Source organism: Schistocerca cancellata, chromosome 1, assembly GCF_023864275.1.
Source record: "Schistocerca cancellata isolate TAMUIC-IGC-003103 chromosome 1, iqSchCanc2.1, whole genome shotgun sequence".
NCBI classification, from domain to species: Eukaryota; Metazoa; Arthropoda; class Insecta; order Orthoptera; family Acrididae; genus Schistocerca; species Schistocerca cancellata.
In genome coordinates, this window is record NC_064626.1 from 277,540,718 (window position 1) to 277,554,350 (window position 13,633).

Here is a 13,633-nt window from a genome sequence, read left to right on the forward strand (position 1 = left end):
ATCTGTATATTGAGCGAGCAGTAAAGGAAAGAAAAGAAAAATTTGTAATAGGAATTAAAATCCATGGAGAAGAAATAAAAAGTTTGAGGTTTGCCGATGACATTGTAATTCTGTCAGAGACAGCAAAGGACTTGGAAGAGCAGCTGAACGGAATGGACAGTGTCTGGAAAGGAGTATATAAGATGAACATCAACAAAAGCGAAACGAGGAAATGGAATGTATTCGAATTAAATCGGGTGATACTGAGGGTATTAGATTAGGAAATGAGACGCTTAAAGTAGTAAATGAGTTTTGCTTTTTGGTGAGCAAAAGAACTAGTGATGGTGGAAGTAGAGAGGGTGTAAAATGCAGACTGGCAATGGCAAGGAAAGCGTTTCTGAAGGAGAGAAATTTGTTAACATCGAGTATAGATTTAAGTGTCAGGATGTCGTTTCTGAAAGTATTTGTACGGAGTGTAGCCATGTATGGAAGTGAAACGTGGACGATAAATAGTTTAGACAAAAAGAGAATAGAAGCTTTCGAAATGTGATGCTACAGAAGAATGCTGAAGATTAGATGGGTAGATCACATAACTAATGAGGAGGTACTGAATAGAATTGGGGAGAAGAGGAGGTTGTGGCACAACTTGACTAGAAGAAGGGATCGGTTGGTAGGACATATTCTGAGGCACCAAGGGATCACCAATTTAGTATTGGAGGGCAGCGCGGAGGGTAAAAATCGCAGAGGGAGACCAAGAGATGAATACACCAAACAGATTCAGAAGGATGTAGGTTGCAGTAGGTATGGGAGATGAAGAAGCTTGCACAGGATAGAGTAGCATGGAGAGCTGCATCAAACCAGTCTCTGGACTGAAGACCACAACAACAACTGCCTTAAATTTTGTAGAGCGCTGTATATACTTCATAGCTCACGAACCGGTATGAGTACGAGCTAGGTCATTTGTGCTTGATGAAAGTGTAATGCACTTATTATAGGGGACTTGTAACAGTAAAAATAAAATTATGCGTTTCTTCGTTCTAGAGTAACTTAAACGCTTCTATTATTTTATCGTGTGTATCGACACATACTTTGCTAATTATGCTCAAAGTGTAAGATACATAAAAACATTCTACTTTTCAGGAATTATTAAGACATAATTTCTGTGTAGACCCAGAATTATTACGGTGCTTCATCGCACATTTCTCCAGCCAAGTGATATGGAACAGTAATTAAGACAGATGACAAAATGTTCGATAGAATTGGCATTCTAATAACTGATCGGTGATCTTATACATTGTTTCATGTTTTACATCTTTTGACGAATGCCTGATCAGTTCTCACCGAAAATCTCTGTCTGATTTTCCGGCCTCTGAACCCTAGCTAAGCTTGTGCCACTTTTCCAGTAACTTTGACGTTATTCCTCAGTTCTCGCACTCCTACTCTCTCCCTCTCTGTCTCTCTCTCTCTTTCCTTCTCTCTCAATCTCTCCATCTACCGCCCCCCCCCCTCCCCTCGCCCATCTAATTTATTTAATGTCGCGAGTTCTGCAACCTAAATCAAAGTTATTCGGCTATTGAGCAAATCAGTATATACTATAAAAAGAAATCGTCAATAAAAATATGCGGAAGTACATATAATTTAAAATATATAATTATTTTAACTATCTGCGCTGTAAATGATTAGCAGTTTCGATCAGTTCGTGATCATGTTCAGAATTACAAATAAAAATAAAACATCAATGAGTACCCATTTGAGTAGATGAAATGCACTGAAAATATGTACGTAAAACTAACGAACCCGACGATGCTTCGCAGTTGCTAAACATATATGGGAATTGGAAATATTTCCTAATCTCCTACTCCCACTATCTATGTCCCTTTCCTCCTCCTGCCTTTCTCTGTCCATCTCCTCCTTCTCCCTCTCTATAGCCATATCTTCCCCATTTCTGTTCATCTCCTCTTGCCCTTTTCTCTGATCTTGATCCCTGTTTGTTATTGCCAACAAACCTTTCAACGTATTAACTGAACACGCTTACAATAAATTCTTACATAGTTTGGGATCATTGGTATATGGGGTATAGGAGACCACTCCTGTTGCTGGACCTGTGAGGGTAGTAGCTTCAGTGATGTAATTTGCTTATTTTTAATCTGCATAGGAGTAGGTTTACAAAGTTTCGGACGATTGGATTCCGTAGTAGCACTCTAATCATAAGCCGACAAGTCTTAAATATAACTTTCCTGTTTTCTGGGAAAACCGTCTGCGAGGAAAAAAACAAAACAGCACATAACTATGTATACAATTTTTGTTTTAAGGTATAAATAAGGTGAAGAAAGATACTGTGTATGCGTGAAACAATTTGTCTAATGGTTTATATGCTCCTCTACTGTAGTTACTGCCTATTGCAGGAAACAAAATGAAACCGCAAATCTCACAGCACAGCATATAACAGTATTTTCTTCCGGGCAATCTGTTTTTACAGAAAACCTATAAATACTTATTACGGTACCGTGTAAAAATTTCAAGCAAATACGAGGGTTGCCCAGAAAGTGATGCATCGCATTTTTTTCTTCAACAATTTCTTATTGAACATAATGAGAATTACACACACACGAAAGAATGGTATTTTATCTACACACCCTATTTTTCCAAGTAATATCCATCCTGTTATATACCCTTCCCCCAGCGCGAAACAATGTCCTATAGGTACCAATAATTGTCATGGTGACGGAGCCAGTGCTCCAGTATAAGGATTATCCAATCATCGTCCTTAAAATGTCTTCCACGAATGGCATCGTTTAAGGAATGACAACATCAGCTCGCTGCAACATGTCAGGTGTGACAGCCATGGATGGTCTCCCCGACGGCTGCAAATCGTAGAGCTCCGCCGAACCGTCTTCTGACGACCTCACCCTCCGTGCCCAGCGACTAACTGTACTTCCGTCGACTACAGATGCTCCATAGACTTTACACAAGCATTTGTGAATATTCCTCACAGTTTCCGTCTCTGCAGTGAGAAATTCAATGGCGGCACGTTGGTTGTAGCGTACATCACCCACAACGCCAATTTGAAACTGTTCTGCAGCTACGCTATCTGTTAGAAGTGACGGAAACTTGGCGCGCTCAATGAGAAGACTTCAAATAATAAATATGTAACGTCTCGCAGTCGTAGCATTGTTTTCGGCTGAGAAAAAAAAGCGGTGTATTACTTTCTGGGCAACCCTCAAAGGTCAAGAACGTTTCGAGATTTTTTTCTTAGAACGTCCCCACTTTAAATATTAAATACCATATTGAACCGTAAATTTAGTTTCAAATTTTTTTCTTGAAGAATTTACTTTATTTTCTAGCGATTCACCAAGAACATTAGCACATTTAATCACACTAGGTGAGCGTGGAAGTAGTTGCTAGGAAGTAACTAATGGAAAATAGAATTACCTTTCATAAATACGAATTTTATTTATCCTAAAAGCCTTTTCAAAAACAGATTTAAACGGCCGTAGTCACGATCGCTCACACCGGCCTCTGAAAAACTACACTGGTGCAAATCTGCAACACACCAGATTACTTTAAACTAAAAATTTTAACAACTCACACAAACACATTAACTATGCACCCCGTAAGAGGGATGGAAATGGTACAAACACTCACACTAAGAAATTATTTGCCACCAAAAGCGCAATTTGTTTTTAAAAGGGCTCTTAAGGTGGAAGGGTGACAACTTTATAAAAATGACTATTTAACTAAAACCCATGAAATTCAGACTTACATAAAGTGCACAACATGCTCTATATTACACATATACCGCCTCGTAAGATGATAGGCAAGATAAAAGCATATTTCAGGAATTCGGCCTTTACCTTAATTCTATAAATTCGTTAACACCGAATCCGACAAACATGACAGAGACAGCTATTAATGTACGGTAGACCGACAGACAGACAGCCACTAACTGCCTAACAAATGCGGACGGGAGACAGAGGAGCAAACTGGGGACGAGAGACTGACCAAGAAAACGAGTAGAATTTAACAAGTAAATGAAACAACATATCACAAATCACTTAACTTCTAAAAACTGCGATTTCTGGCGAAGGCCTGGCGCGGGACCCCCAAAACGCTCTCCCGAACCGTCCGCTGCCAGCCGCTTCAACGGACGCAGGAAGGCGCGCCGATCTCCCGTCAAACGACGTCACGCAGCTCGCGCCGGCCAGACTAATGTCGTGGGTTGACTCCTGTTGCTCTCGTGTCGGCCGCGAAGCCACTACGCCTCGCTATACGGCGCGGCCACTGGACTCACGTGGCCACCTCACATGCGCCGACGCTCCAGGCGGACAAGTCATCTGGTGTATCAGTGCGCGACCGACCAACCGATCGATCCAACCGCCAATGCCCATTGCCTAAGCAAACTCGAGCAGACTGGCGGCCTAACACATACTAGCACCCCGGATGACAGACAGACACTAACTGCCTCACCAATGCAAACGAGATACAGACCAGCAACTGGTGACGCGAGACTGACCTAGCCTCACTCCGACTGACCGACTGACCAACTGACTAGACTCGCCAAGACTCGCACTGCGGAGCTCATAGCGCCCCTTAAATGCACGTGAACAGGCAACTTTTCCCCTTTCTCACCAGAGGGGGACACCAAAGCTGCGATTGCCACAGCGGCGCCCCCGCCAGAAACGGAAAGCGACTGCTTTAACACTATTTCTGTCGATACATTTTTGTAGACGCTCTGTCTGTTTTTGTATGCCCTTGCTGTTTAGAAAGTTATGAACCTCTTCTTTCTCCTGGTCGTCGGAGCTGTATCGCTGGGACCACAATTAACGCTGACAGGTACTGTGCGACTCTGAAAAAACTCAAACATTCAATTCAGAACCGAAGAAGAGGAATGTTGAGCAAGGGCGTACACATTCTCCATGATAACGCTCGCCCACACATCGCTCGGCAAACCGTTGCTCTCCTGCAACAGTTTCAGTGGAACACAATGACCCACTCACCCTATAGTCCTGACTTGGCGCCCAGTGACTTTCACCTCTTCCCTAAGCAAAAAGAACACTTGGCCGGAAAGCAATTCAGCTCCGACGACGAGGTGAAAGAAGAGGTTCATAACTTTCTGAACAGCATGGCGGCGAGCTGGTATGACATGGGCATACAAAAACTGCCACAGCGTCTACAAAAATGTATCGACAGAAATGGTGATTATGTCGAAAAATAGCTGTAAACTTATGTAAGCCATTGTAGAAATAAACAGGTCTATGTACTTATAAAAAAAAGGAGACCTTGTTTTTGGTATTACCCACGTATCTGAGTGGTTCTGAAACGATTAATGAAATAACATCTGTACTTTTTCAATGTCGAATGTGGTAGGAATATTTGATAGACAGTAGATGGCGTCTGTCATATAGTCCTACCAAATTCCTGTAACAGATGACTCAGCTTACAGTAGGTACTTACATTAAGGACACACAATGTTTGAAGGTAATAGCTCAAAATATGTAAATGTTCTTTCACTAATCGTTACTGAGGGACTGGTTCGATAATGAACGGACACGTTCGACGCCCTTAGCCAAAATCCTCACTGCAAATGAGACAGGAAAATAATAAAAATAAGTAAAAAAGTTGATTTCATTTGTTTGAGAGACTCCGTGAATGGTCGGAATATTGATATTACGCAATCAGATTTTTTTTTTTCGCTAACGTATTCTGTAATGGGAAAAGTAGTTTTTCAGGGAGATTTTTGACAGACATCTGGCCAAGCAAGCTTCAGTCTGGAACCGCGCGACCGCTACGGTCACAGTTTCGAATCGTGCCTCGGGCATAGCTGTGTGTTATGTCCTTGGTTAGTTAGGTTTAAGTAGCTCTAAGTTCTAGGGGACTGATGACCGCAGATGTTAAGTCCCATAGTGATCATAGCCATTTGAACCATTTGGCCAAGCAAAATTATATAGATGGACTTGTATTTGCTTCGCAACATCAGCGCTTGTGATCAAGGCCACAATTCTTGTAGTCGAAGAGGCACTGCGCGTTTGCAAATTTCTTACGTGATTAGGTACGAAACCCTCGGAAAACTTGATGCAGTTGATGGGAGCAGAATACTGTTTGTTCAATGAATGGAAGCTTGTATGTTTGTCTGTGTAATTGCTCGTAGGAGGTACGCGCTACGCTGTGAATGAGAAACAGAGTGGACGCGCAAACAGTTGCGCTCAAACCGTTCTCCGTGAAGCGACGGAGGGTATCAGCTGCAGCCGCTATGGTGGAGAGGTGTCGCGGGTTTAGACAAGGTGGCAGCACGCAGACCGGCAATCAGCGGCTACGTGCGCTGCACTTTGCTGCGGCTGCGCCGGCGCCATTCGGTCGCTCCCAGTTATCGGATTAATATTCAGCGCTAATCAGGCCACAAGTGTTTGCTCGCATTCCGCGCCGATATGTGCCGAACGAGTTGAATAATCTTCGTTCGGTGCAAATTTAATAGCTGCCGCGTCCGATTTTAGCGAAGCAGATTTAGTGTCACAGCGCTGATGAAGCAAATATTTGATGATTGGTGTTTGGTGTTGGCTGGCGCGACGTACCGCCGTGGTTTAGTGGCCCGAGTACCCTGTGGACGACATCGGCTTGCGTAACTGGTTCAAGCGAAACATAAAATGCTTCAATGCTTCAGAGATTGGTATGCTTCAAAGATTACAGACCAACATGTATAGGTTGTTCTATAAATTTAGCTCTGTTATAAGTGATTTCCGAGTGCCTTTTTTTTCTCTATTTTCTTTTGAGCTATATCCTCAGAAATATCATCGCCAACTTCCACACATTCTTTATAAACAGATTTTCAGAGAAGCTAGTAGTCGCAACACTTTTTTTTAATTTTCTTAGTGTACAGTGACTGACATGAAAAGTGAAGTGAAACGTCTGGTCAGATCCGCAGGACAGAACAGGTAGTTGGAATTGTGGAAAGGGGCCAAAAATGAGCGGCTGCCAGTTACGCTCGAACACGTATAACTTTATTTAGTTGCCCAAACATTACAGCGCAAATTCCGAGCTTAAATATCGACTGAATATGTCACACAATTTTATGGCTTAAGGGCACAACCTCTTTAATTCTTAAAACGGCTGACGGCCCATGATTTAAAACACAACTACAATAAATTTTCAAAAGGTAGAAACCGTAAGGTTTTGTCCTTAAATAATATTTCAAATGAGGATGAAGGCCCAAACAATCTAAGACTTAACAATAAGGAGTTTTACTTTGAAAACGGCTGAAGGCCCATGATTCAAAACACAACTACAATAAATTTTTACAAGGCAGAAAGCCCAAGGCTTTATCCTTAAATAGTTTCTTTTTTAATGAGCTCATGGCCCAAACAATCTAAGATTTAACAAGTAGGAAATTTAAATTTTAAGATGGCTGAAGGCCCATGATTGAAAAACACAACTACATTAAATTTTCAAAAGGCAGAAGGCCCAAAGCTTTATCCAAAAATATTTTAAATGAGGCTGAAGGCCCAAACAACCTAAGACTTACAAGTAAGGAATTTTAATTCTAAAATGGCTGAAAGCCCATGATTGAAAAACACAACTACAATGAATTTTCAAAAGGCAGAAGGCCCAAAGCTTTAACAAAAAAAATATTTAAAATGAGGTTGAAGGCTCAAACAATGCAAGACTTGACAAGTAAGAAACTTTAAATTTTAAACCGGCTGAAGGCCCATTATTTAAAACCCAACTAAAAGCATACAGATTCAAACCATCAGCTATGAGCCATTAAAATACACAATCAAACACGGATAAGAAAAGGCAGTACAGACAGTGGCACTCAGAAGTTTCCAGGTGTCGGTCTGCACTTAAAATATTAATGTTCGCTTAGAAGAGACAGGTAGTCGGCCCAACCATATCCAATCCGCCGGCAACCCAATCAAGAGACAGTCAACGGACCCACTTACTAGACGACTTGCTTTCCACCCGACCTGTACGCAAGACATTCCAAAGCCAAAACGTAAAACGCGTAGCCACCCACAACGAAGTTTGCATACGCTGTCAAAACTATACACACGTGTTGGATAGCGACAACACAGTGAGGAAAGGACACTGCCTGAATTTCACATCAGCGGCCAGGCGAGGTAACTGGAACGCTACCGGCCACAAGGCAGATAATTCCGCTAGTGCACGTGGACTTCGAATAACCAAAATACAGTTAAACTCCACCGGATAGTGACCAAACTTTCGCCAAACTCACTCCCTGTTGTTCACGGGAATACCCCCAACAGCCAACCATGAAAACCAACGGCACAATGTGAACAGACTGGCTTTGGTAATTAAATCACCACTCAACTTTGCTGTCCCGCGTCGGTGAGCCACGAACCTCGTAGCAATCGGAACAGCTCCCACACACTACGACACTGAGTAGAGACTGCCAGCAGGCCCGGCCTACCGCGCCGCACGGACATTTCCTAGCTGATCCACACCAACCGACCGACTCCTCAGAGCCAGTACGCCGACAACATTTAAAATAACTTGTCAATCAAATTCACACAAACTACACACAGTTTCACGAACACTTGCACGAAAAACCAGACAATGTACGATAAGAGGGACGAATCACGAGTCGGGACACACAGCCAACCCATAAGTGATCGTCTGCCAAAAACACGTTGTTCGGCAAGACGACCGACCGACGACCACCCAAAGTCGTCGCCACTCCAATCATGCGTGTCGGTAACCGTCGGGCGAGTCACGGCGGTCCGGACCTCACTGCTCCGCGCCCCGACTGAACCTGTGCCACGTGCTAAATCAAAGACGCCAGGTCCGAATTAACTGCTGGCACGTTCCAACTGACTGCTCGACACACGACGACCTGAGAAGTAATAGCAGTCCAGCAAAGATAATACAGAAGAGCTTCAATCGATAAGTGCTGCTGCTGCCGCTCACAGGCAGGCAAAGCAGCAACTCAGTGACACAAGTAACTGAAACTACTGTAACGAGGTAGCAGTAAGGCAGAGGAGGAGGAGGAGATTAGTGTTGAACGTCCCGTCGATAACGAGGTCATTAGAGACGGAGCGCAAGCTCGGGTGAGGGAAGGGTGGGGAATGAAATCGGCCGTGCCCTTTCAAAGGAACCATCCCGGCATTTGCCTGAAGCGATTTAGGGAAATCACGGATGGCCGGAGACGGGATTGAACCGTCGTCCTCCCGATTGCGAGTCCAGTGTGCTAACCACTGCGCCACCTCGCTCGGTAGCAGTAAGGCAGAAAACAGGATGTTAAATAAGAGATGGCACGAACACGAGCCACGCACGGCTCATGAAGCACCCAGAACACATGGACGGACGTCAATGTAACACCGTACATTACATACTATAGTCTATTCACCGAGAGCTGGGACGAAACATAAACAGTGTCACGTGAGCACTACGCTCGTTTCCAGAGAAAGCATTCGGTGTTCACGTGATACGTAGGGGTGTGGAAAATCCTTGGCGCACGCTTTGCAGCTGGCGGCGTTCGGCTGGCTGCCGAGCTGTCACAGCGGACCGTGAGAAACCTGGGCAAAAATCTACGAAATAAATTTAACAGTAATGTTAAAATAATGTTAAACTGATTTCATTCTGTCGAAGCAGATTTATTTTCATTCAGGTTGCTAACAAAACACTCCATTAAAACACAATTAATTGTTAATTTTAATAACAATACCAGTAATAATAATGAGAAAGGACAAAACAAGGTTCACTCTGTCGAACTTGAACTGTTTTCATTGAGATTTATAACAAACCGCTCCTCTCTGTCCTCTATAATGCAGTCTAATTTCCACATTTGAGTTTCCACTTTTTCTACGACATGGAAGACGCACTTGTTCCAATCCTCTGCAGTCACTGTTCTTACTGCTTCTTCTAGCAGTACTTTAACTTCCGGCATTTTGTATGTTTTCCTTTTCGCTGCAACATAGCCTTTGATTCTGGCCCACACTAACACGGTGGCATTTAATTCACAGTGGTACGGAGGAATTATGAGAACTGTTTTCCCTGCATTATTCGCCATTTCATCTATTGCGTATTCGTTGTGCGCTGTTCTGTGATTTTTAACTATATCTAAAAGTTCTTTCTTCAACATACCGTCTTCGAAATAGATGTTTTTAGATTTTAGCCACTCTGATATTTCGTGCTTATTGGAATTCGCATTGGGAACTTTTTCTTTTCTCCGAGAATGGTACGGCGCGTTATCAAGAACAACAACTGCATTTTCCTGAAGCCGAGGAAGAACATCTTGAAACCACTTCTCGAAAGTTTCGGCGCACATCTCCTCATGTTCAACGAACCCTGCTTTGCTGCCAATGTGTGCGATAATCAGGCGTTTCCCTTTACACGACGTACCCTTGCTTCCGGTGGATAGCCCGGACAGAAACGTTCGTTTTGAGGAATTTATAGTGTCATCTACCCAGACGTAACTTCGGATATGCCCTGCGTTCACCCACGTCTCGTCCAAATAGTAAATGGATCTGCCTTAATCTCTCAACCGTTTAATGGTTCGAAGATAACGCCGCCTCCATAAAAAGATGTCATCCCTGTCTATTAGCATGCTATCGCGCGCACGCCGGACATATATGAAATTCATTTCTCTCAATAACTTATAAAATGTAGTTCTCCGAAAATTGACCAGATCTGCATCTTCGTTCACGACTGTAACCACTTTGTCAATTGATGGCAATTCGTTACGAAAAAAAAATTCGTGTACTTTCCTTCGTATCGCATTTCTATCGAAGTCATCAACATTTTCAGAAAGTTTGTCGTAATTTTCCTTTCTTGGTAGACTTCAAAGAGTGTGTGGCCTTGTACTCACTTATCACACGATACACTGAAGAACGTCCAACACCTGTAGCTGCAGCTGTTTTCGAAACAATATCACTCATCGACTGCTCTGGATGTAAAAGCTCCGTTTTATACACATTAAGCACCATGTGCTTCTCATAAGAACTTAATGTTTTCTTTTTTGCTCGCTTCTTTGGTGGACTCAAAACTGACACGTCGACCTCTCTCGCTGAATCCGTAGATGACGTAATAAGGACAGCCGTATGTGATGCTAATGAAATAAGTGAATATATAAAATAAGAAACCATGTGATGCTATTGGATGCGCACATAAACAGTGAATGCTCAGCGTGACTACAAACACATATACTTACTCTAATAATCAACAACTAGTCTTTCAAGCGTCTTTTCAGATGAACTTAAGATATCCTGAAATACCTACTGTACAACACCCACTAACGAGCTCACACATGCAACTGAGGCGGCCACACTGACTGAGCGCCGCGCCTGCGGACCGCACAATGCATCGTTCATAAAGGACAAACGGTTGCACCCATCACATTCGAACAAACTACAAAATTAAATTCATACCTTTCTGAAACTTTTCTCGCTTACACCTCCACAAAAGAATTTAAAGGGAAAAAGTTTGTCGCTTACTATATTTCGGATGATGATTTGGTAAAAGTTCTATATCAGACGTGAGATTTTAATTCATTGCTTCACTATTACTGACTCTATTGGGCAGAAAATTTGCAGACATCATCAACATATAGCACTGAAGGCAATTATAAAATTATTTTGCCGTGCAACACACAGTTTAGGAGATATGGCGTGATAAATATAGAGTAACGCGAAAAACCAACTTTTCCTGAAAGCTTAAATATTTCTCTTTTTGAGTGACAATAAATTTTAATGTGATGTAAATAAAGGTGTCGGAAGGTAGTTCTCGGATCACTTTATCATGTTCAGGTGCCAAATTATAAAAAACACGACTTTCATTTTTTAATTTCTGACGCCCCAGCCTTGTACACCCCTCGACGGTAGCGCTGTGGTCACGCGCCTTGCCGTGTTTACAGTACGTCTCTTGTTTCGGTGAATGGAGTTTAGTGATGAGTATATAAGTGATTAGAGTTGTAAATCTCTGTGACAGGTAGAACGATCAACAGAGTGTGTAACGTAGTAAATAATTACGAGTTGTCACCTTGCATTGAGAAAGAAGCTCGCCTTGGAGCCAGGTGGAGAGGAGATGTTGGTTCTCACGCTCGCACAGCTGGCGCTGGCTGTAGAGCCCGGCGACCGGTGTAATTGACTAATACTGCGTGCAGTACGTTACAAATACTCTCTATGGATCTGAAAAAGTACTATTAAATATTAATCGAGCTTTTTCATATTTAGTGTACCAAATTCTATGTATAACAGAACCATACTGCTGAAATTTCAAAGCAATAACTTCAATTTCGTTTAGAGATATAAATTTTTACCTAAAACACGTAATACTTGTGCTGGCCCTTTGAAACCCAATTATGGACTGTAATGTATTCATCTACAGACAACGTGTAACCAAGAGGATAGGTTGATATAGTCTAATTTTCTGGGATTTTCTTTAGTTTCATTGCCACAATTGTCAATTAACAGTACATTGGAAAACTGTTATTTCATAGTGTTTTGGTTGTGTGAGTGTTGTTGAGAGAGTGAGAGAGTGAATAGAGGACATACGTAAAGTGAGAATGTGATATTTTGCTAAACCTTCGTGAATACAAGCGTGAGAAGATTGTTATGTAATAAGGGAATTTGTGACGTATGTCCGAGTGAGCTTGATTTTCTAGAAGGCACCCAGAAGGGGAGTTGAGTACAAAACTTATTAGTAGTTTATTTTGTGGAAATGAATCGTATTTTGGTTTCATTAAATTCTATTTGGTTTTGGAATTAAAAGATTTCTAGTCTAAATGACTTGTGGTTATTTGATTGGCTGACGTTAGAGATACTGCGAGTATGGAAGTTCTGGAGACGATCTGATTGTCTGTTAACATACTAGCCAAAAAAAAAGTTCAAATGTGTGTGAAATGTTATGGGACATCACTGCTAAGGCATCAATCCCTAAGCTTACACACTACTTAACCTAAATTATCCTAAGGACAAACACACACATCTTTGCCCGAGGGAGGACTCGAACCTCCGCTGGGACCAGCCGCACAGTCCATGACTGCAGCGCCCTAGACCGCTCGGCTAATACCTCGCGGCCATACTAGCCAATAGGAATTTAACGTTTCTCGCGCGTTTGAGTAGAGCTTTCTGCCTCAGACCTATGAGTTGATGTAGCCGCTCGGGAGCTTTGTCCTAATGAACACATATGTTAAGTCGCACTGATCAAATTTGTACGAAAGTAAAGAAATCCGCGCCTTTGATCGGTTCTCGTGTAGTTGATGAAAAGCGACTACAGGGTTGAGTATTTTGAGAAAATTTGAGCTCTGTGACTGATTTACTTTAGGAAATTTCCCGTGTGCTTATTACGAGACATTATGGCTAGCACTTTTGTAAAGAAGACTAATGACCGATTGCTTGTGTTAACTCGTAAGTAGTCATGGGTCAGTAACTGTTTAGGACGTTTAAAGTATCGGGTCGGACTGAATATCTTCTGGCTGCTTTTGGGTGTGAACTTGTTGCAGAGACAATCAGTAACATTGCATAATTACTGTCAGGATATTAAATAAGGGCTCGATAGCCGTTTTCTGTGTTTTAAAAACAGTGTTTACGGGGAATTTTAGACATTTTTCAAACAAGTCATCCAAGAATCGCGAACGCCCGATAGTTAAACTAACTTTCAGATGCTGGTAGTTATTTAGCTGACTTTTCGTTAACGCTGCTTT